Raw genomic sequence first — 23,680 nt, forward strand, 5'->3', positions numbered from 1 at the left:
TCAAAATACAAATATCGACGTAATTAACAAAACACAGTTTTTTGTATAATCTCTGTGTAACATACGCCATGAAGATCAGAGATAATGGTTTGACTGAACGTGCTCTCCTGCTTTTGTTTCGTCTAGCGGTAGGTCGCCATTGTAGTGATGTCTGATAATTAACGTAACTTTTATCTGTACTTTTGAAAAATATAATAGAAATTATTATTAGAAAGTGTGTATTATTGTCTTAGTTGTTGCCTCTAATGATCGCAACCATTAATTTTAATTAACAAAGTTCTTACAGAACTTCGTAGTGCAGCGAGCTCGTTTTCCCTAGCAGGATTTAGTCGGCCATTACGCTGACTGTATTATTTAATTACAATTTCATGTCATAATATTAAATGGAACCCGTGAGGCAATACTGACCCTACGCCTTATCTTAGAAGCTAGATTAAGAAAAGGCAAACCTCCTACGTTTCTAGCATTTGTAGAGAAAGCTTTTGACAATATTGAGTGGAATACTCTCTTTCAAATTCTGAAGGTGGCAGGGGTGGAATACAGGGAGCGAAAGGCTATTTACAATTTGTACAGAAACCAGATGGCAGTTATACGAGTCGAGGGACATGAAAGGGAAGCAGTGGTTGGGAAGGGAGTGAGGCAGGGTTGTAGCCTATCCCCGATGTTATTCAATCTGTATATTGAGCAAGCAGTGAAGGAAACAAAAGAAAAATTCGGAGTAGGTATTAAAATCAATGGAGAAGAAATAAAAACTTTGAGGTTCGCCGATGATACTGTAATTCTGTCAGAGACAGCAAAGGACTTGGAAGAGCAGTTGAACGGAATGGACAGTGTCTTGAAAGGAGGATATAAGATGAACATCAACAAAAGCAAAACGAGGATAATGGAATGTAGTCGAATTAAGTCGTGTGATGCTGAGGGAATTAGATTAGGAAATGAGACACTTAAAGTAGTAAAGGAGTTTTGCTGTTTGGGGAGCAAAATAACTGATGGTTCAAATGGTTCAAATGGCTCTGAGCACTATGGGACTCAACTGCTGAGGTCATTAGTCCCCTAGAACTTAGAACTAGTTAAACCCAACTAACCTAAGGACATCACAAACATCCATGCCCGAGGCAGGATTCGAACCTGCGACCGTAGCGGTCTTGCGGTTCCAGACTGCAGCGCCTTTAACCGCACGGCCACTTCGGCCGGCTAAAATAACTGATGATGGACGAAGTGGAGAGGATATAAAATGTAGACTGGCAATGGCAAGGAAAGCGTTTCTGAAGAAGAAAAATTTGTTAACATCGAGTATAGATTTAAATGTCAGGAATTCGTTTCTGAAAGTATTTGTATGGAGTGTAGCCATGTATGGAAGTGAAACGTGGACGACAAATAGTTTAGACAAGAAGAGAATAGAAGCTTCCGAAATGTGGTGCTACAGAAGAATGCTGAAGATTAGATGGGTAGATCACCTAACTAATGAAGAGGTATTGAATAGAATTGGGGAGAAGAGGAGCTTGTGGTACAACTTGACTAGAAGAAGTGACCGGTTGGTAGGACATGTTCTGAGACATCGAGGGATCACCAATTTAGTATTGGAGGACAGCGTGCAGGGTAAAAATCGTAGAGGGAGACCAAGAGATAGGCCGCAGTAGGTACTGGGAGATGAAGAAGCTTGCACAGGATAGAGTTGCATGGAGAGCTGTATCAAACCAGTCTCAGGACTGAAGACCACAATAACAACAACAACTAGCAGGGGCTGCGCGGCCGCACGATTTAAACATATAATTTTCGGGAAATAGGATAAAATGTAGGTGAGCACAACCGGACAGGAATTCGAACCCCTGTCCTCTCGAAAGCGCGTCCATTGGTCAGCTTGCTGAAGTGCTTACGGCATACGGCCGCTGCTGGTGTTAGCGGCTATCACAGCACGGGCGAGCGGCTCAGCTGGTCTCGCGGCGTGGGCGGAAGCATCGGTAGCTTCCGGACCACATATGCGCCGCTTTGTAGCCGAGCACAATGCGCCGGCTGTGACGCGTGCGGCCTCTCCGGGTGCAGGCGCGCCGACCTCTGTGCGCCACTTGCTGTCCAGCCACGTATCACGGTATAAGTGTGTATACGAGTGTGTGTGTGTGTGGGGGGGGGGGGGAGGGGAGCATTTTATTACGGGATAATTATATATTTTTATAATTATATATTTTATGATTTTGGTTGGAGTGGCTTCAAATATTGTGGGCTAGTATGAGACTTTTAATTAACTTATATCGCGATAACACTCGTACGGACATCGGCTGCCCCGAAGTACGTACGATATAATATGTTCCAAACACAACGCGCGACTCACCGCCTTCTAATAAATAGTTTGCATGAGCCCTGCTATTTACAAAATAAAATATGCGTATTCTTATGCAAACTGTAATTATTAATATGGGTCTCAGGGGCTACTGGTTATTTATGTACCGAACTACACAAACATTAACTGAGATATTGAGGAATTTATTGAATGAAAATATTTTCAATCTTTCTTGTTCATTATTTGCAAGCAATACTGGAGAGAATCTCATCTCCCATTAGGTGGCCAAACTCGAAACATACTGAACTCATTCAGTATTCTAAATAGTAGTAAACGAAATCTATTTTTTCTCTGTTAACTCTGAGGCTATTGTAAGATCAAGGTAGAGAAACCTCTCACATTTACATTTAATATTGTTGTTGTTGTGGTCTTCAGTCCTGAGACTGGTTTGATGCAGCTCTCCACGCTACTCTATCCTGTGCAAGCTTCTTCATCTCCCAGTACCTACTGCAACCTACATCCTTTTGAATCTGCTTAGTGTATTCATCTCTTGGTCTCCCTCTACGATTTTTACCCTCCACGCTGCCCTCCAATACTAAATTGGTGATCCCTTGATGCCTCAGACATGTCCTACCCATCTTCTAGTCAAGTTGTGCAACAAACTTCTCTTCTCCTCAATCCTATTCAATGCGTCCTCATTAGTTATGTGATCTACCCATCTAATCTTCAGCATTCTTCTGTAGCACCACATTTCGAAAGCTTCTATTCTCTTCTTATCCAAACTATTTATCGTCCACGTTTCGCTTCCATACATGGCTACACTCCATACAAATACTTTCAGAAACGACTTCGTGACATTTAATTCTATACTTGATGTTAACAAATTTCTCTTCTTCAGAAACGCTTTCCTTCCCATTGCCAGCCTACATTTTATATCCTCTCTACTTCGACCATCATCAGTTATTTTGCTCCCCAAATAGTAGAACTCCTTTACTAATTTTAGGGTCTCATTTCCTAATCTAATTCCCTCAGCATCACCCGACTTAATTCGACTACATTCCAAAATTTCTATGGAATCCAAACTGATCTTCTCCGAGGTCGGCTTCTTTCAGTTTTTCCATTCGTCTGTAAAGAATTAAACTGGTAGTTCGGTAATTTTCACATCTGTCAACACCTGCTTTCTTTGGGATTGGAATTATTATATTCTTCTTTAAGTCTGAGGGTATTTCGCCTGTCTCAGACATCTTGCTCACCAGATGGTAGAGTTTTGTCAGGACTGGTTCTCCCAAGGCCGTCGTAGTTCTAATGGAATGTTGTCTACTCCGAGGGCTTTGTTTCGACTCAGGTCTTTCAGTGCTCTTCACGCAGTATCATATCTCCCATTTCATCTTCATGTACATCCTCTTCCATTTCCATAATATTGTCTTCAAGTACATCGCCCTTCTATAGACTCTCTATATACTCCTTCCATCTTTCTGCTTTCCCTTCTTTGCTTAGAACTGGGTTTCCATCAGAGCTCTTGATATTCATGCAAGTGGTTCTCCTTTCTCCAAGGGTCTCTTTAATTTTCCTGTAGGCAGTATCTATCTTACCCCTAGTGAGATAGGCCTCTACATCCTTACATTTGTCCTCTAGCCATCCCTGCTTAGCCATTTTGCACTTCCGGTCGATCTCATTTTTGAGACGTTTGTATTCCTTTTTGCCTGCCTCATTTACTGCAATTTATATTTTCTCCTTTCATCAATTAAATTCAACATTTCTTCTGTTATCCAAGGGTTTCTACTAGCCCTCGTGTTTTTACCTATTTGATACTCTGCTGCCTTCACTATTTCATCCCTCAAAGCTACCCATTCTTCTTCTACTGTATTTCTTTCCCCCATTCTTGTCAATTGTTCCTTTATGCTCTCCCTGAAACCCTGTAAAACCTCTAGTTCTTTCAGTTTATCCAGGTCCCATCTCCTTAAATTCCCACCTTTTTGCAGTTTCTTCAGTTTTAATCTACAGGTCATAACGAATAGATTGTGGTCAGAGTCCACATCTGCCCCTGGAAATGTCTTACAGTTTAAAACCTGGTTCCTAAATCTCTATCTTGCCATTATATAATCCATCTGATATCTTCTAGTATCTCCAGGGTTGTTCCATGTATACAACCATCTTTCATCATTCTTGAACCAAGTGTTAGCTATGATTAAGTTACGCTCTGCGCAAAATTCTACCAGGCGGCTTCCTCTTTCATTTCTTAGCCCCAATCCATATTCACCTACTATGTTTCCTTCTCTCCCTTTACCTACTCTCGAATTCTAGTCACCCATGACTATTAAATTTTCGTCTCCCTTCATTACCTGAATAATTTCTATTATCTCATCACACATTTCATCAATTTCTTCGTCATCTGCAGAGCTAGTTGGCATATAAACTTGTACTACTGTAGTAAACGTGAGCTTCGTGTCTATCTTGGCCACAATAATGCGTTCACTATGCTGTTTGTAGTAGCTTAGTCGTACTCCTATTTTTTATTAATTATTAAACCTACTCCTGCATTACCCCTATTTGATTTTGTATTTATAACCCTGTATTCAGCTGACCAAAAGTCTTGTTCCTCCTGCCACCGAGCTTCCCTAATTCCCACTATACCTAACTTTAACCTATCCATTTCCGTTTTTAAATTGTCTAACCTACCTGCCCGATTAAGGGATCTGACATTCCACGCTCCGATCCGTAGAACGCCAGTTTTCTTTCTCCTGATAACGACGTCCTCTTGAGTAGTCCCCGCCCAGAGATCCGAATGGGGGACTATTTTACCTCCGGAATATTTTACCCAAGAGGACGCCATCATTTAATCATACAGTAAAGCAGCATGCTCTCGGGAAAAAATTACGGCTGTAGTTTTCCCTTGCTTTCAGCCGTTCGCAGTACCAGCACAGCAAGGCCGTTTTGGTTAATGTTACAAGGCCAGATCAGTCAATCATCCAGACAGTTGCCCCTGCAACCACTGAAGTGGCTGCTGCCCCTCTTCAGGAACCACGCGTTTGTCTGGCCTCTCATCAGATACCCCTCCGTTGTGGTTGCACCTACGGTATTGCTATCTGTATCATTGAGGCACGCAAGCTTCCCCACCAACGGCAAGGTCCATGGTTCATGGGGGGGCCCTGCTAGTTTTAAAATCATGATACTGGCCATTGAAATAACAATAACATAAAGACGGCGTGCAGCATCAAATTGTCAGGATCAAACCTGTCATGAAATTGCCACGAACCACGGAATACGATAACACCTATTGAAAATGCTACACTGTTAAGCTAAAAGGCCGTAGATTTCGGTGCTACGTCGTTTGAGTCGTATTCTGCACTAAAAAGATTTTCGACCAAAGGGTCTTGTTCACCTAAGGAGGGTGTCCTTCCGGATTCCTTGCACTTGTGGCATTTCATATACAGGGTGAAAATTATTGAACTATATGAAATATAATCGTCATAATGTCTGAATGGTTTGCGTTAGAAGGCGCAAATTGCACGGTTGGCAGTGGGGCATGTTGGGAATTAGTATATGAATCTGGTTTGGTTTAGCGACGAAGTCCATTTTTATTTGGATGGGTTCGTCAATAAGCAAAAAGGGTTCATTTGCGGCACTGAGAATCCGATTTTCGCGATAGAGAAGTCTCTTCACTCTGAACCGATGACTGCGAGGTGTTGCTGTGTCCACTCGCAGGATAATAGGTGCGATATTCTTTGTTCCGACACTTCAGCGGGTCATGCAGAATTCCGCTAGCCGTGATGGCAGGCATATCGAACTTGTTATAACTTAAATCCGAATATATGTAGTGACGTTTACATGTTGAATAAAATGTGCGTACGCCGTAGTTTGTAAATAATTTACATTTTCTTCATATAGTTCAATAACTGTCACCATTTCATCTCCAGCAGTAGCAGTGTTGAACAGCAATGGACAAAGTTCAAGAACATCGTACGATACCCTTTAGACAGGCATGTGCCGAGAAAAATTGTAATGTATGGAAAAGTCTCACCGTCGTTCGACAACCGTCTTATAAAGGTGCTACGAAAGCAAATGAAGCTTTGGGGCAAATTTGAACGGAGCCTAAGTCTCACAGACAAACTGGCACTAAACGATTCCAAAATTTGCGTGAGAGGTGGGTAGGGGGTGGAGGCTACGTGTGAAGCGTTCAGCGAATTCGAAAGTAAAATTATACCTACCTACTTGAGAGGATATTCTAAGAAGTTTTGGTCTCACGTTAAATCAGTAACCGGGTGGAAGCCATCTGTGCATAGACTCTGTCACCACGATGGCACTGAAACAAAAGGGACAGAAAAGGTGGAAATACGAAAGTTCTTTTCCAGAATTATTTCCAGAGGAAGAACGCACGGTAGTTCCTTCTTTAAATCGTCACACGATTGACAAACGATCACATATCGAAATAAGTGACCGAGGCATTGAAAAGCAATTGAAATCGCTCAACAGAGGGAAGGCTACTGGACCTGACGGGATACCAGTTCGATTCTACATAGAGTATGCGAAAGAACTTTATCTTCTTTTAGCACCTGTGTACCGTAGGACTCTTAGAGGAGCGAAGTGTTCCGAATCATATAAAAAAAGAACAGGTCATTCCTGTTTTCAAGAAGGGTTGTCGAACAGACGCACATAGCTGTAGGTCTGTATCTCTGACGTCGGTCTGTTGTAGAATTCTGAAATGTGTTTTATGCTTACGTACGAGGAGTGTTTTTTAAGTAAGTACCTTTTTGAAATTTAAAAAAAGACGTGCTAAGATATCTCAATAATTTTATTTTTGCATGAAAGCCTGTACCTTACTCTACTTTTCTACATAATTTCCGTCACTATTGAGGCACTTTTCATAACGTTGTACCAGCTTTTGAATACCCTCCTCATAGAAGTCTGCCGCCTGACTTGTTAACCACTGTATCACCACTGCTTTGACTTCGTCATCGTCTTGATGACATTGACCGCCCAGTGTTTCTTCCAGTGCAGGAACAGATGGTAGTCACTGGCCGCAAGATCGGGGCTGTACGTAGGATGATCCAGAGTTTCCCATCGAAAAGATGTGATGAGATCTTTGGTCTGATTCGCCGCATGCGGACGGGCATTGTCTTGCAGCAAAACGATGCCCTTGCTCAACCTGCCACGGCGCAGAGTGTGCAATGTCTTACAGTAAGCTGCTGCATTCATTGTCTCATTACGAGGCAGAAATTCCACAAGCAATCCTCCTTTTCTGTCCCAAAGAACTGTGCACATGATTTTCCAGTTTGCTTAAACTTCACTTTTCTGGGTGAAACTGAATGCCGCCATTCCATGGACTGTTGCTTTGATTCTGGTGTGACGTAGGCCACCCATGTTTCATCGGCCGTAACAAGTTGGCTTAAGATATCATCCCGTCGTTGTGGTACCGCTCAAGGAAAGTCACTGCACTGTCTAAACGTTTGGTTTTGTGCACATCCGTCAACATTTTCGGTACCCAATGTAATTTTCGGTAATTCAACTGCTCGGTCACAGTGCCATGCAAAACACTACGAGAAACATTAGGAAAGTTATCCCGGAAGGAGGAAATCGTAAATCGTCTGTTTTCTCTCACCGTATTGTCCACTTCCTGCACCAAACTTTCATTAACGACCGAAGGACGCCCACTTCGTTGTTCATAATGCACATTTGTGCGGCCATCTTTAAATGCTCTCACCCACTTTCTTACTATTCCGTCACTCATAATGTTTTCTTCGTAAACTGTACAGATCTCGCGATGAACATCGATAGCTTTTAGGCCTTTAGCACTAAGAAATCTTATAACAGCCCGTACTTCACAGTCGGCGGGACTCACGACTATCGGAGGCATCTTAAAAACTCAGTACACAACGTAAACAAGGAAGAATCAGCGCTGCGGCCGCGGTGTGGCAAAACGGTACTTACTTGAAAAACACGCCTCGTCTAACTACATTTCTGGAGACCGTAAATCTCCTATGAAGGAATCAACATAGGTTCCGCAAATAATGGTCGTGTGAAAACCAGTTCGCTCTCCACGAAACCCAGAAAGGAGTAGATCTACATCTAAATCTACACTACTGGCCAATGAAATTGCTACACCACGACGATGACGTGCTACAGACGCGAAATTTAACCGACAGGAAGAAACTGCTGTGATATGCAACTGATTAGCTTTTCAGAGCATTCACAAAAGTTTGGGCCCGGTGGCGACACCTACAACGTGCTGTCATGAGGAAAGTTTCCAACCGATTTCTCATACGCAAACAGCAGTTGACCAGCGTTACCTGGTGAAACGTTATGATGCCTTGTGTAAGGAGGAGAAATGCGTACCATCACGTTTCCGAGTTTGATAATGGTCGGATTGTAGCCTATAGCGATTGCGGTTTATCGTATCGCGACATTGCTGCTCGCGTTGGTCGAGATCCAATGACTGTTAGCAGAATGTAGAATCGGTGGGTTCAGGAGGATAATACGGAACGCCGTGCTGGATACCAACGGATTCGTATCGCTAGCAGTCGAGATGACAGGCATCTTATCCACATGGCTGTAACGGATCGTGCAGCCACGTCTCGATCTCTGAGTCAACAGATGGGGACGTTTGCAAAAGAACAACCATCTGCACGAACAGTTCGACGACGTTTGCAGCAGCATGGACTATCAGCTCGAAGACCATGGCTGCGGTTACGCTTGAAGCTGCATCACAGACAGGAGCGCCTGCGATGGTGTACTCAACGACGAACCTGGGTGCACGAATGGCAAAATGTAATTTTTTCGGATGAATTCAGGTTCTGTTTACAGCATCATGATGGTCGCATCCGTATTTGGCGACATCGCGGTGAACGCACATTGGAAGCGCGTATTCTTCATCGCTTTACTGGCGTATATCACCCGGCGTCATGGTATGGGGTATCTCGGTCACCTCTGGTTCGCATTGACGGCACTTTGAACAGTGGACGTTACATTTCAGATGTGTTACGACCCGTGGCTCTACCCTTCATTCGATCCCTGAGAAACCCTACATTTCAACAGGATAAAGCACGACCGCATGTTGCAGGTCCTGTACGGGCCTTTCTGTATATAGAAAATGTTTCGACTGCTGCCCTGGCCAGCACATTCTCCAGATCTCTCACCAATTGAAAACGTCTGGTCAATGGTGGCCGAGCAACTAGCTCGTCACAATACGCCAGTCACTACTCTTGATGAACTGTGGTATCGTGTCGAAGCTGCATGGGCAGCTGTACCCGTACACGCCATCCAAGCTCTGCTTGACTCAATGCCCAGGAGTATCAAGGCCGTTATTACGGCCAGAGGTGGTTGTTCTGGGTACTGATTTCTCAGGACCTATGCACCCAAATTGCGTGAAAATGTAATCACATGTCAGTTCTAGTATAATATATTTGTCCAATGAATACCCGTTTATCATCTGCATTTCTTCTTGGTGTAGCAATTTTAATGGCCAGTAGGGTACATAGATAATTCGCAAGTTGCTGTACGGCTCCTGGTGGAGGGCACGCTGTACCACTACTAGTTTCCTTTCCTGTTGCACTCGCAAATATCTCTCTGCCTCCGTACGAGCCCTAATTTGTGCTATCCTATCTTCATAGCGATTACGGGCAATGTATGTGGCGGCATTAGAATCGTTCGGCAGTCAACTTCAGATTCCGTTTCTCTGAACTTTCTCAGTAGTGTACTCCAAAAGGAACGTCGCCTCCCCTCGACGGATTCCCATTTGAGTTCTCCAAGTACCTTAGTAACGTTTATGTGTTGTTAGAACCTAAAAAATGGTTCAAATGGCTCTGAGCACTATGGGACTTAACATCTGTGGTCATCAGTCCCCTAGAACTTAGAACTACTTAAACCTAACTAACCTAAGGACATCACACACATCGATGCCCGAGGCAGGATTCGAACATGCGACCGAAGCGGTCACGCGGTTCCAGACTGAAGCGCCTAGAACCGCACGGTCACACCGGCCGGCTGTTAGAACCTATCGGTAACAAATTCAACACCATCCTCTGAACTGTTTAGATGTCCTCTTTTAAACCGACCTAGTGCGGATCCCAAACCCTCGAGCAGTACTCATGAATTGGTCGCACTAACGTCCTAAATCCGCTCTCCTTTACAAATGAACCGCGTTTTACCAAAATTCTCCCAATAAACCGAAGTCGACCATTCGTCTTCCCTTATACAGTCCTCGCCTGCTCGTTCCATTTCATATCGCTGGTGCGTAGGTAGATATCGCGTTCCTTGAATTCCACACTGCTGCCTAAGAACTAAATACGAACGTATCTGCCTCCTAAAGAACGAAATACGAAAGTACGGAATATCAGACCGACTGAACTGAAGAGTTTCTAGCTAGCAGAACACAGCATGTCATTTCATTCTGAACGGAAAGCAGTCTTCAGATGTAAATGTAACTTCGCTCGTGCCTTATAGGAACATTACTTCCCACAACATATGTAAATGGCCTGGTAGATAACGCCAGAATTTGGCTAATGCCTTCTGCGGGTGATGGTGTTGTATACAGAAAAGTCGTGAAGCTGGATGATTGTAACGAATTGCGGGAAGACCAGAAGAGGAGGGAGTGGCGATTGAACCTCAACAAAAATGTAACGTTTGCTGAAGAAAACAGCCGATGTTGCAACATTCACTTTTTTAGTTAATTGATGATTAGTTTCCGTAATAGCAGGCAAACCATGTTAAGGTTGTACATAAATTTATATTAAAGTCAAGTTCTTCATGAACATTGGCAGGACAAACATACGACTGCCGCTTTGGCTGTGGGAAATTCTCAAACGTAGCGTATTGTGAATACATAGACACTCAAACCCTCTATTTTATGGATGAAATTTTCTCTCTGCAGCGGAGTGTACGCTGATATGAAACTTCCTGGCAGATTAAAACTGTGTGCCGGACCGAGACTCGAACTCGGGACCTTTGCCATTCGTGGGCAAGTGCTCTACCAACCGAGCTACCAATCTACGACTCACGCTTCGTCCTCACAGCTTTAATTCCGCCAGTACCTCGTCTCCTACCTTCCAAACTTCTCAGAAGCTCTCCCCCATAACTTGCACAACTAGCACTCCTGGAAGAAAGGATATTGCGGAGACATGGCTCAGCCACAGCCTAGGGGATGTTTCCAGAATGAAATTTTCACTCTGCAGCGGAGTGTGCGCTGATATGAAACTTTCTCAGATGGTAGAGTACTTGTCCGCGAAAGGCAAGGGTGCCGAGTTCGAGTCTCGGTCCGATATACAGTTTTAATCTGCCAGGAAGTTTCATATCAGCGCACACTCCGCTGCAGAGTGAAAATCTCATTCTGGAAACATCGCCTAGGCTGTGGCTAAGCCATCTCTCCACGATATCCTTTCTTCCATGCGCGCTAGTTCTGTAAGGTATACAGGAGAGCTTCTGAGAAGTTTGGAAGATAGGAGACGAGGTACTGGTGGAATTAAAGCTGTGAGGACGGAGTGTGAGTCGTACCTGGGTAGCTCGGTTGGTGGAGCACTTGACCGCGAAAGGCAAAGGTCCCCAGTTCGAGTCACGGTCCGGCACACAGTTTTAGTCTGCCAGAAAGTTTCCTCTATTTTATAATTACATAACTGCAGAACAATAAATAGAAACAGTTACCACCGTAACATATCTAGAATTGTGTGTACGGAGAGAAGTGGAACGACCACATAAATTAATCTGGGGTAAGGGTGATAACAGACAGAGATTCACTGCAAGAATTCTCAGGAAATGTTGTCCGTCAACAAGGGAAGTAGCTTAGAAAACATCGTTGGACTAATACTTGAATATTGCTCGTCAGTATGGAATCCGTACGAGACAGGATAGACAGAGGAAACAGAGAAGATCCAGAGGAGAGCAGTACGTTTCCTTAAAGGTTCATTTATTTAACACAAAAGCGTGATCGGAGATTCTCATTCAACTCCAACGGCAGACGCAGCAAGAGGGGCGTTCTGAGTCCCGTTATAGTTTACTGTTAAAGTTCCGAGAGGGTACGTTCCTAGAAGAGTCAGCCAATATGTAGCTTCCTCCTACACATACCTCGCAAAAAGACCGTGAAGATAAAATCAGAGAGATTCGAGCCCTCACGGAAGCTTAACGGCATTTGTTCTTCCTGCGAACCACATGCCGGTGGAACAGGAAAAGGCTGGGGACATTGGTACACAAAGTATCCCGCGCCACACACCGTAAGGTGGCTTGCGGAGTGTAGATGTGCATGCACACAGTACAGAAAATCTGCTACTGCAGAGAAAATCTGCTGTTGGTACGCCGTGGAATATGGCAACACGAAGACTCTGGCATGCACATCCAGCTGTTGGGATAGTGTTCTCAGGGAAGTGACTGAAACTGATTTAGCAGTGTACCTAAATAGGGATGGAGGTTTTTGCTTAAATTCTGCTTGGAATTCTGCTTTCTACTGCCTCACCCGTTGGTAACACGATGCAAGAAAAGTGCAAAGTCACAAAAGCTTTTTTAGAAAACACAGGCGTTCTTTATGTAATTAGACCTTCTGAATTCGAAAATGATACTCAAAGCATCCAATCACCCACAGCTTTTGCACAAATCACTTACGTATGCAGTAATGACAATACACACGAAAACACTTTATGAAGCTCAGAAGCGGTGCATCGCATTCAACTGTTCAACACTTGCGCCCCTCGTGGCAGAAAGCGATATGTCACATTGCAAATGACACTGCCTATCGGTCACTGTGTTGAGTTTGTGGAAGTAAGTACATGTTAGTGTATAATGCCTATCCGAGGCCTTGCGAACTCGCCGAACAGTTTTTGTGGTATTTGTGGAGGAAAAATTACTGCTTTCGCGGGAAAGATCTGGCGTGCCTATTTCAGAGTGAAACTAGGCGACATCAATAAAGGCTGGGCTTCCCACGTAGTGTTCCCAGCTGAGTTCTATCTTATGTTATTTGTGTTATCAATCTCTTATCAGCAGAACATTTCCAGGCTGGCTAAAATATGCTGAAGTTAAGCCGCTTTACAAGACAGGTGATAAAGGGATACCATCAAACTATCGACCCATTTCACTTTTATCGGCCTTTTCAAATATATTTGGAAAGGTCGTGTTCAAGCTCCGCCGTAGGCATGTGACTGCAAATAATACCGGTGTATTGTCAAAGTCAAAATTTAGATTTCTTAAGGGTTCCAATATAGAGAAAGCTCTTTGCACGTACAGTGAGAATGCACTTAATTCATTAGATAACAAATTAGAGGCTACTGGTATTTTCTGTGACCTGTCAAAAGACTTTGACTATGTGAATCACAGCATTCTCTCAAGTAAATTAGAATATTATGGTGTCAGCAGTAGTGCTGCTAAATTGAGTCTTATCTAACTAAAAGGAAACAAAGGGTGTCGTCGTGAAATACCTGTCCAATAAGCAGTCAGTCGTCATTTGATTACATGTGGTGTTCCTCAAGGTTCTATGCAGGATCAAATGATTCAAATGGCTCTGAGCACTATGGGACTTAATATCTGTGGTCATCAGTCCCCTAGAACTTAGAACTACTTAAACCTAACTAACCTAAGGACATCACACACATCCATGCCCGAGGCAGGATTCGATCCTGCGACCGTAGCGGTCGCGCGGTTCCAGACTGAAGCGCCTAGAACCGCTCGGCCACCGACGGCCGGCCATCCAGGATCCGTAGCTTCTTCTTGTGTACATTAATGACCCCTCCTCTGTTACATTGCCAGGTGCTAAGTTTGTTTTGTTTGCAGATGATACAAACATTGTAATAAGCAGCAAGTCAAGTAGAGATTTAGAAATGGCTGCTAATCAAATTTTCAGTGGCATTAATAAAAGGTTTAAAGTTAATTCACTGTCATTAAACTTTGAAATGATCCACCATATGCAGTTCAGAACCTGTAAGAGATTTCCTTCCAGCATTTGTATAAAATGTGAAGACATACAGATCGAAGAGGTTGACTGTGTTAAATATCTGGGATTTATAACTCGATAATGAATTCAGTTGTGAAGAGTATCCTACAGGACTGCTGAAGCAACTAACCAATTCTGCATTTGCATTGAGAATGATGTCAGATGTAGGGCATATAAACATAAAAAAACTTGCGTATTTTGTTTACTTTCATTCTATCATGCCATATGGGATCTCACAGCGGGGTAACTCGTCACACGGAGCAAAAGTTTTTAGGGTGCAAAAGCGTGCGTGTGGTGTAAATTCAAGAACATCATATCGAAACCTGTTCAAGGAACTTTGTATTCAAATCACTGCTTATCAGTGTATTTATTCCTCAACGACGGATAGAGAAAGAAATAAGTAGGAAGTGAGAGATCCGCATTTCGCTTCAGAATGGGAGACAATGAACTGATTGAGAATGGAAGACAATGAACTGACTGAGAAAAAAACTTAACTGATAAACAGCAAGATGAGATTAGAGAAGAGGGGCGAGTGAGACACGCAGCAAGTATACATAGGGTAACTGCTGAAGAAACAGGATTACGAAATGGGTTAACAAGGGCATGGTCCAAACCGACACATCGAAACGTACCCTAAAATTTTTCACGCAGGTAGAATACACCGAAAGAAAAACCCTGTAAAAATTTTAGATAACTAAGGCGCACTGGATGTATAAGTTACTCACTTCTGCCGTACGAAGATCCGCTTATAACAGCGGTTTGGACAACCCTTCTTGCCCAGCGCTCGAATCGGCGGATAATCAAACGTGGCATTGACAACAGGCCTAGCGCCACGTAGTGCGAAGTGCAAACACGTAAATTTTAAGCACTCAAACGACACAAAAAATGTCTCAATTCAAAAATTTTTTGAATAACATGCATTTCATATCGACACCACACTGTTGCAGAGGAAAGGAAATCAAGGGATGTACAGGGTCACAATTATTGAACTATATGAAGAAAAAACGTAAATTAGTTACAAACTACGGCATGCACACACTTTATTCAGCATGTAAACGTCACTACAGATATTCGAATTTAGGTTATGACATGTTCGATGTGCCTGCCATCATTGGCGATGATGTGGTGCAGACGAACAGCGACATTCTGCATGACCCGCAGAAGTTTCGGAAGATCGATGCTGTCGATGATCACCTGAATGGCTATTTGTAGCTCGGCAACGGTTTTTGGGTTATTGCTGTATACGTTGCCTTTAATATAGCCGCACAAAAAGGAGTCGCATGTGTTCAGATCTGGAGAATACGCCGGCCAATCGAGGCCCATGCCAGTGGTCTCTGTGTACACCAGAGCCAGAATGCGGTCCCCAAAGTGCTCCTCCAGGACATCACTTTCCTGCTTCGATGGGGTCGAGCTTCGTTCTGCATGAGCCATAGCTTGTCGAAATGAGGGTCACTTTGGATAATGGGGATAAAATCATCTCCCAAAACCTTCACGTTCCATTCGGTAGTGTCCGCAGCTCGTGGTCTCGTGATCGCGTTCTCACTTCCCGAACCGGGGTCCCGGGTTCGATTCCCGGCGGGGTCAGGGATTTTCACCTCCCTCGAGATGCCTGGGTGTTTGTGCTGTCCTCATCATTTCATCATCACTCATGGAAGTGGCGAGATTGGACTGAGCAAAGGTTGGGAATTTGTACGGCCGCGATAACCGCGCAGTTGGGCCCCCCACAATCCAAACATCATCATCATCATCCATTCGGTAGTCACCTGTGCCACCAAAGGATACCGCACCGATTATTCCGCGACTGGTCATTGCACACCACACAATCACCTACTGAGAGGGAAGAGACTTCTCGATCGCGAAATGTGGATCCTCAGTCCCCAACGCGCCAATTTTGCTTATTGAAGAACCCATCCAAATGAAGGTGGCCGACAACAAGGTGCACGCTCATGCGCATACTGATCCCCATCATGCCCCGCGGCCAACAATGCAGTTTGAGCGTCCTAACGCAAAGCGTACAGAATTTATTTGATACAGTTCAATAATTTTCAATCTGTATGATGTTACAATACAGACGACTTCCATCAGTTGGGACTTTAATTTGTTATGACAATTCCTGTAGCACAGTTCTTATGATAATTTTTGAGTAGTATATATTTTGCTAACAATGAAACAGTTCCTTGTCTATTCGCTGAAGTCGTCACAAAAAATGCGAAGTGTGTATTGGATGACGAAAACATTTTTCATACACCAGGCACACCTGATAAAAAAAAGTTGATGCATTCAGGCTCTTCACAGAAATTACTAGTTTTATTTAGACAGAACTGGACTGGAGTGAGAAATGGTCCTGGTCATAGTTCTGCATATTGTGCTGTATACCAGCATACCTGAGCAAATTCGTAAAATGTGATGATACAAACTGACAATGCAGAAATGACTGAAGTTTAACAATATTGTTCGGCTGCTGTACCTAAAATGACAAACAGATGTCGGAAATTATGTTGCCCGTCAGTTATCTGTAAAATGCTTTATAATGTTGAAATTTTTTTATCGATAGGCTGAATTACATTATTAGTTCCGCGTGGAGTCCGAATTAGACGGTATATTAACAGTCGTATTGTCGTCCTCCTAAAGACAGATTTGTCCTTATGTCCACGCCAAGACTCCAATAAAAGCAATGAACTATTCTCTCATCAGTTACAAGACTTTTGCAAGAAAACAAACATTTTTTTAAAAGTTTTGGTCCTAATTTCCCTTGATGTTCCTGAGGACAGAGATAAAGTTGTGGAAACAGTAATCTACTGCTACTTATCACAGGAATTGTTGAATACAAACGTGTGATAGCATTCATCGACAAGTTAATGTGTCTTTTTCGCTCGAAATGACGAGGTGCGGTATCCACGAAAACTGACTGATTGGCTTTATATTCAGATAACAAGAAGTTTCGTCTTCACGTCAAGCTACGAATTTCCTATCATTGGCATCTTCTCTACACGTTTACCTCAGGTAAACTTCGCAATTTTGCTACTTCCTTTTCCGTAGAATTTACTGCATCTGTTTAACGAAGTCGAAGAAGCCTGGAAATCAGTAATGTTCATCTCACTTGCAATTCAGAGCACCCAGCCCCGTAGATCTCTCTTGGTAACGGTGCAGTGACTCTGACGAGGAATACTAAATCTTTCGAAAAGCTTGTCTTTCACACTTTACGAGTTTCATTTTGGCGCATATTTCGTATTTCCTATAAATCGTTCTTCCATTTATAAATTTCAAGCTCAGATTTTACGAAAAGAAACCAGGTCTGCACATTGCTCAGGCTTAAGCGTTTTCTCTCTCCTTCGATCAGCCAAAAAGTTTACAGCCTTTTCTTCTTTACTGAAACCTATTCCCGTACATATTTTCTTTGGGCGTGAAAGGTACTGTACTTTAATTAGCACAAAAATCGTCGTTTGTATCACAACTCACGGAATTGTTATTTGCTGGTTTGGTTGGTTGGTTGGTTGTTTTGGGGAAGGAGACCAGACAGCGAGGTCATCGGGATTCATCGGATTAGGGAAGGACGGGGGAGGAAGTCGGCCGTGCCCTTTGAAAGGAACCATCCCGGCATTTGCCTGGAGCGATTTAGGGAAATCACGGAAAACCTAAATCAGGATGGCCGGACGCGGGATTGAACTGTCGTCCTCCCGAATGCGAGTCCAGTGTCTAACCACTGCGCCACCTCGCTCGGTTTTCCTGGTTTTTCTAACGTTACCACAATTTGTAACGAAATCTTGAAATCATTGGAATAAATGTCCAAGAAATTATCTGATAAAGAACATATATGTCAGTCTTCAGGAGAAGTAGCAGATTTCGATTGCCTACCATTTTCTTCGTTTTTTATGATTACAAGGTTGAAAACATACTGTGTAACTCTGGTATCTGCCACAAAGACAGATCCTATTACAAAACGTATGCCAATAAATACAGAAGTAATAGAGTTTAATCTCCATTATTAACACTTAGCAACACCACAAAGGCAGGGCCAATTATTATGAACATTAAATGAGTTGTAAATTCGAGCGAACAGTAACAGTGAACAACTGTATGAGAGAAGCTATCACCAGAAAGTGAAATTCGCCTTCCAATTGACGGCTGCTCTGTGTCATTATCTGTTTACCGATATGCCGACAACCCAGGATATGTGACCAACGTGTTGCACATATGCTGTCCGCTATAGCTGTGGAAGGGTTGTACGATTCTGCAGCTGACCGGCAAGCTACAAATTTGGCAAACTTAAACATTTTTTTTTCTAAATACTTTCAATGTGTCTTAGCAGCTAAAATTTTGATAAAGTGTTTCTTTTGGTGTATTCTTCCTGTGTGAAAAAAATTCATGACAGGTTTATGTGGTATCGCGTATTGATACCATTCCATGGGCGCTATAGTAACAGAATGGCAAGTTTCCATAATAAGACGCCGACACTGGTTGCTTGGCATCTGGCGGACCCAATGGCGCGCGCCCGCTGGGCCACACCTCCAGCGTGTCTCGATTTCGAGCGCTGTAGCTACACAGCTCACTGACGCTTGGAGTCACTTCTCTACAGCAAGCCACAGTGACTTCGCCTCGTTACGGCTCCAACATTATCACTGTTGCTAATTTTTAATAAGTTTCGTTCTCTTGAAGAAATTTAAGTTACGCAAATCTTTTGTTTAGTGTGTTAATCTGTTCCCTAACCATTTCCGCTCCGGTCCACCTTGCCTACTATGACAGTTGCTGCGCCAGTCTGTTGCCCACCTCTCTTTACTGTTGTTTACAAAGTCCTGAAAGAAGTTTCGACATGTCGGATTGGACAGTTCCTTTGTAAGTAAACAGTGAGTGAAACTCATGAAAGACAACGACTGCAAGCACATGAACAAAACATTGGTGTACGACAAGTACAAAACATATGAAGCAGAGAGCCGGCCGGCGTGGCCGAGCGGTTCTAGGCGCTACAGTGTGGAACCGCGCGACCGCACGGTCGCAGGTTCGAATCCTGTCTCGGGCATGGATGTGTGTGATGTCCTTAGGTTAGTTAGGTTTAAGTAGTTCTAAGTTCTAGGGGACTGATGACCTAAGAAGTTAAGTCCCATAGTGCTCAGAGCCATTTGAACCATATGAAGCAGAGACTAGGATTTTGCATTCCGATAAAGCGCTGTACTCTAAAGAGTACAGCACACACTAACATTTTTTTTTAATGTACATTTTGACATGTCGAAAGTTCTCGAGTGATCTGGAATGTTCTGAAAATCAAAGACCAATCGTAGGAGGTCTTCAACAGGTAGCAAATAAATCTCTCACTGAAAGAAATAAACAATTCGCTCGGGTTATTAGTCGTATGTTCACGCCACTAGAGCTGATACGATGTCATAGCATCCAATGTGACTCGTCTATGCCGTGCAGAAGACGCTATGCAGTACAGAAGACGTGGGTGGTATGAAACAGTATGGGATTGTGGGTGCATCTTGATGGAGAAAATACTTTTGTTTTCTATATTTATTTACTCCCAAATTAGTTTCAACAACAATATCGTCATCATCAGTGGGTTCTTTAACGCTTAAATATGCAAAAATAGTATACTTACAAGCATTGTGAAAAATCATTACATGTGTACTGTTTGGTTTCAAATATTGTTTTCTGTGAATAATTTCATACCAACTTTTTTACGTTGCGTCTTGGCATGGTTTTTACGATTGTTGCCGCTGTTTCAGGCATATTTTATGTTATTTTTTTGCCATTTTCCTCGGCATACATCATGTCATCAGCAACTGTGTGAGCGGCTGTTGGTAAACAAACACGAAAACTTGAACTTACGTGTGTCAGCGTTATACAGTTGGGACTGCGATGGTGTTGTTGTCAGTTTTTGTGTGTCCTAGGCTGTTACGTGGTTTGTCATGTACTCACGGTCGTTAGACGACTTACAGCTACTTTTGGACACAGAAAAACATAACTTTCGCACCTTGTTTGCAATCCAAAATATTACGCTAGCTGTTCGCGTGTCTCGCGAGAAATGCAATGTATATTGCGAGAAGGTTCTGAAAATTGCAGCGTTCTCTTGAAGAAATTTAAGTTACGCAAATCTTTTGTTTACTGTGTTAATCTGTTCCCTAACCATTTCCGCTCCGGTCCACCTTGCCTACTATGACAGTTGCTGCGCCAGTCTGTTGCCCACCTCTCTTTACTGTTGTTTACAAATAAATCTCTCACTGAAAGAAATAAACAATTCGCTCGGGTTGTTAGTCGTATGTTCACGCCACTAGAGCTGATACGATGTCATAGCATCCAATGTGACCCGTCTATGCCGTGTATGTGTATGCGTGTGTGTGAGTGTGTTTTCTTGTTCCGTGCCCTGCGCTAGTTCTCTTAGCGCGATAAACAGTGTGTAGTTGCAGAGTGTTGTGTTCTGGTTTACTACGTTTTCCGCTTCCACTATAGCCTTTTACACGTAATAAGTTTCTTCTAATGTTAGTTTTCGGTATAAACTGTTGCTGTGTTTCAGGATGTGTTTCGATATGAGTGGGGTTGTGGTTTTTATTCATCGAGTGTTCTTCATGTTGACCACAGGGAATCAGGAACCTGAGTTAATTACCACCGGGATACGTGAAATCTGTCGTGTTATGCCTCTAACCAGCCACGAACATCGGCGAGCCATCGGTTCCTTAGAGAATAACGCTCTGCGCCTTTCAGTTTTCATCGCAGCGATATTTCACTATGATTATGCGAACTAAAGTTTGCTTCCGACGATCTGTAAGCTGATACAGGTAACGAGTGGATGCGATTGTTGCTTGATGTTTAAATGAAAGGGGGTAGAGGTCTGCGAAGGAGTAAAATCGAGGTGAGTGGAGCAGCTCTGCGCAGAACTTGCTTTCAGCTGGCGCACCTGCGCCGCGGCCAACTTGGGGTAATTAGCGACACCGGGCGGCGGAAGTGGTTAATAATCCCTGCAGGGGGCGCCAGCGCGGCACTCTACACGCCCCCGCCAGCGAGCTCTGGCTTTTTATCCCCGGCGTTGGAGTTCGCTCACGCCTGCCGCCTAATGCGCTTATCACCGGAGGGAGACGCGCCACGCATAGTCTATCACCGCTCTCGGCTTCAGATGTGCGAGTTACCTGTTACAGCCCAAGACAGCCAACACAGTTCACGTGGCATCATCAGTCCGAAGCCTCACCTCTTCCCCTGAATGTCTGCACGTGTGTGGCAGTTTAGAATGTCTCCACCAGTTATTAGCAGTCACCTAAGATTCCACAATTATGTAACGAAATTGCCTATTACAGCAATAATGTATAGCAGCTCAGTTGATTAGCTGACATATTATTTTAGTAGAAATGTAAATTGAAATACAGTCGTAGTCATCATTACGATCATCATCTTCCTTTCAAAGATTAGGCTGTTGCCTGTTCCGAACTTACAAACAAAATCGTTCCCATCCTTTACGAAGTCTTCCAGTATTTCCTTTCCCATTCGGCTCGTGGTTCAGGACCTTCTGGGGAACTCTGTGACTTGACATTCTCATGAAGCGTTGTTTCCAATCTTCACGAGATTTTTGAACGTTTTTATTCATGTAGAAAATATTTAATTCTGATCTAATATCTTCATTTCCGATCATGACTCTTATCGCGCAGCCGTCTTTCTTAGTAACCTCACCACTGCTGTTTGAGTTTTATTTATTTATTTATTAATTTTTCTTTGTGGCAACCCAGCTTTTGCTTCTATAGTATAACACAGGAGCCACTACCACTTTACCGATTTCCATGATGGTCTCTTTTTTGTACCTTATGGGACAATGTCCTGCTAATAGTACCACAGCCAACTTGGAATTTGTGTATTTTGGTTTCTGTGTCAGAATCAGAATCCAAACTTATATCGCAGCCAAAATTAGAGATTCGAAACACTAGTTCTAAAACCGAATTATCCAAAACAATTTTTGATCTGACTGGATGTTTTCCTTGATAAGCCATTATTTTTGTTTCATTATCAGAAATTTTAAACTTGTATTTATTGCGTATTTCGTTCAGCTGGTATACTGATCTTTGTGGGTGATCATTCTTTTGAATAATAACGATGTCATCAACAAACACCATTGCAGTCAGGGATACCTCGTTCGTTATCTAAATTCCTTCGTTTACTTTACATTTCCATTTGCAAAGAATGAAGTCAGTGTAAATATTAAAAGGGGTACGTGATAGTGCACATCCTTGTCTTACACCTTGGTTAATAATTATTTCTTCTAATCGATTCCTACCTCTGTTTATAAAAATGTGTATATTTTGTAAATACTTTTCACTACCTCTGTTAGGTGATAAGGACTACACTCTGACATAATCTTCCATAGCCTATCGCAACTCACACGATGAAACCCCTCCTCAGGGTCGATAAAGGCCGTATGGGTTTCTGTATTAAATTCTCTATGTTTTCCTATAATGATTTTTATTACAACGAACATCCTGATCTCAACACGTTTTATTCTTCAGAAATTACAGCTTCTGTGATATTCTTCATGTGGTTACTGATTATCACTGAGTACAGTTTGTAGCCAATGTTTAGAAGACCAAAGCCACGATAGTTTTTACACAGTCAGAAATACGAATGCACTAAAATTAATTACACCAGTACAGTGAAGAACAAATGCACTATATGTAATACATTTAACCAACTGAGTCACCAAGCAATTTCACTGCATGATTTCAGAACCTTTCTCACTCTTGGAGAGCATACAAGGGCTATTCTTTTCTCAACCTCTGATCTATTACGAAACTGAAACTGCAGTGAAAATAAAAAATGGTTTGTTTATAACATTTAGGTACTCCTTATAGCCGCTCTGACGTAGATGTTTGTCATAGTGTGGTAACAACTTTCCAGTTCTCTTGTCATAGAAGGCAGGCACCTGTGATTTCCTCCAATTCCCTACACTGGTTTGCAGCTCGTTGTCCGTGCCAAAATACTGTCCTTCAGGTGAGCAAAGAGATCAAAATCAGAGGGAGCCAAGTGTGGACCATATGGTGGGTGATCGAACAATTCCCATCGAAAATGCTGCAGGGTCATCTTCGTCGCCCCTGCAGTGTGCGGCCGAGAACTGTCATGCAGAAGGAAATGCATGACAGTTACGTTATGTGGGCTGCATGAAATCAGGCGAAACCTCTCAGCAGGGACTTCACTGTTGGCGGCAGACGCTACTTTCTAGGCAGCTTTATTTACAGACTGTGTGCTCAGTACTGAGGAGTGTTCTGTGATGCAATAGACAGGTTTATTAGAGACACTGTGCAATGCATCTGCACAAAACGTCCCCAGATTTTCGCAATCGATTGGAGGATGGAATGAAAAATAGCCATAACCCTAGTATCTTCAGACACCCATGTTCTTACGTACAGTTATTATTAACTTAGCAAGTTACTTTTCTCTCTGTTTATGGTGAGTTTATGACTACAACTTAATCTTGTTCCTTACTTGGCAGTAAATGATAAATGATTGACACTGGCTGCATGACGGGA

The 23,680-nt window shown here is 43.0% G+C and overlaps 1 protein-coding gene across 1 annotated transcript in view; it reads right to left on the minus strand.

Moving 5' to 3' along the window:
* LOC124776468 overlaps nucleotides 1-23,680 on the minus strand; it is a 266,406-nt gene that overhangs the window by 242,625 nt on the left and 101 nt on the right. The gene's annotated exons all lie outside the window — the stretch shown is intronic.

Source organism: Schistocerca piceifrons, chromosome 2 (assembly GCF_021461385.2).
Source record: "Schistocerca piceifrons isolate TAMUIC-IGC-003096 chromosome 2, iqSchPice1.1, whole genome shotgun sequence".
In the NCBI taxonomy this organism is placed as follows: Eukaryota; Metazoa; Arthropoda; class Insecta; order Orthoptera; family Acrididae; genus Schistocerca; species Schistocerca piceifrons.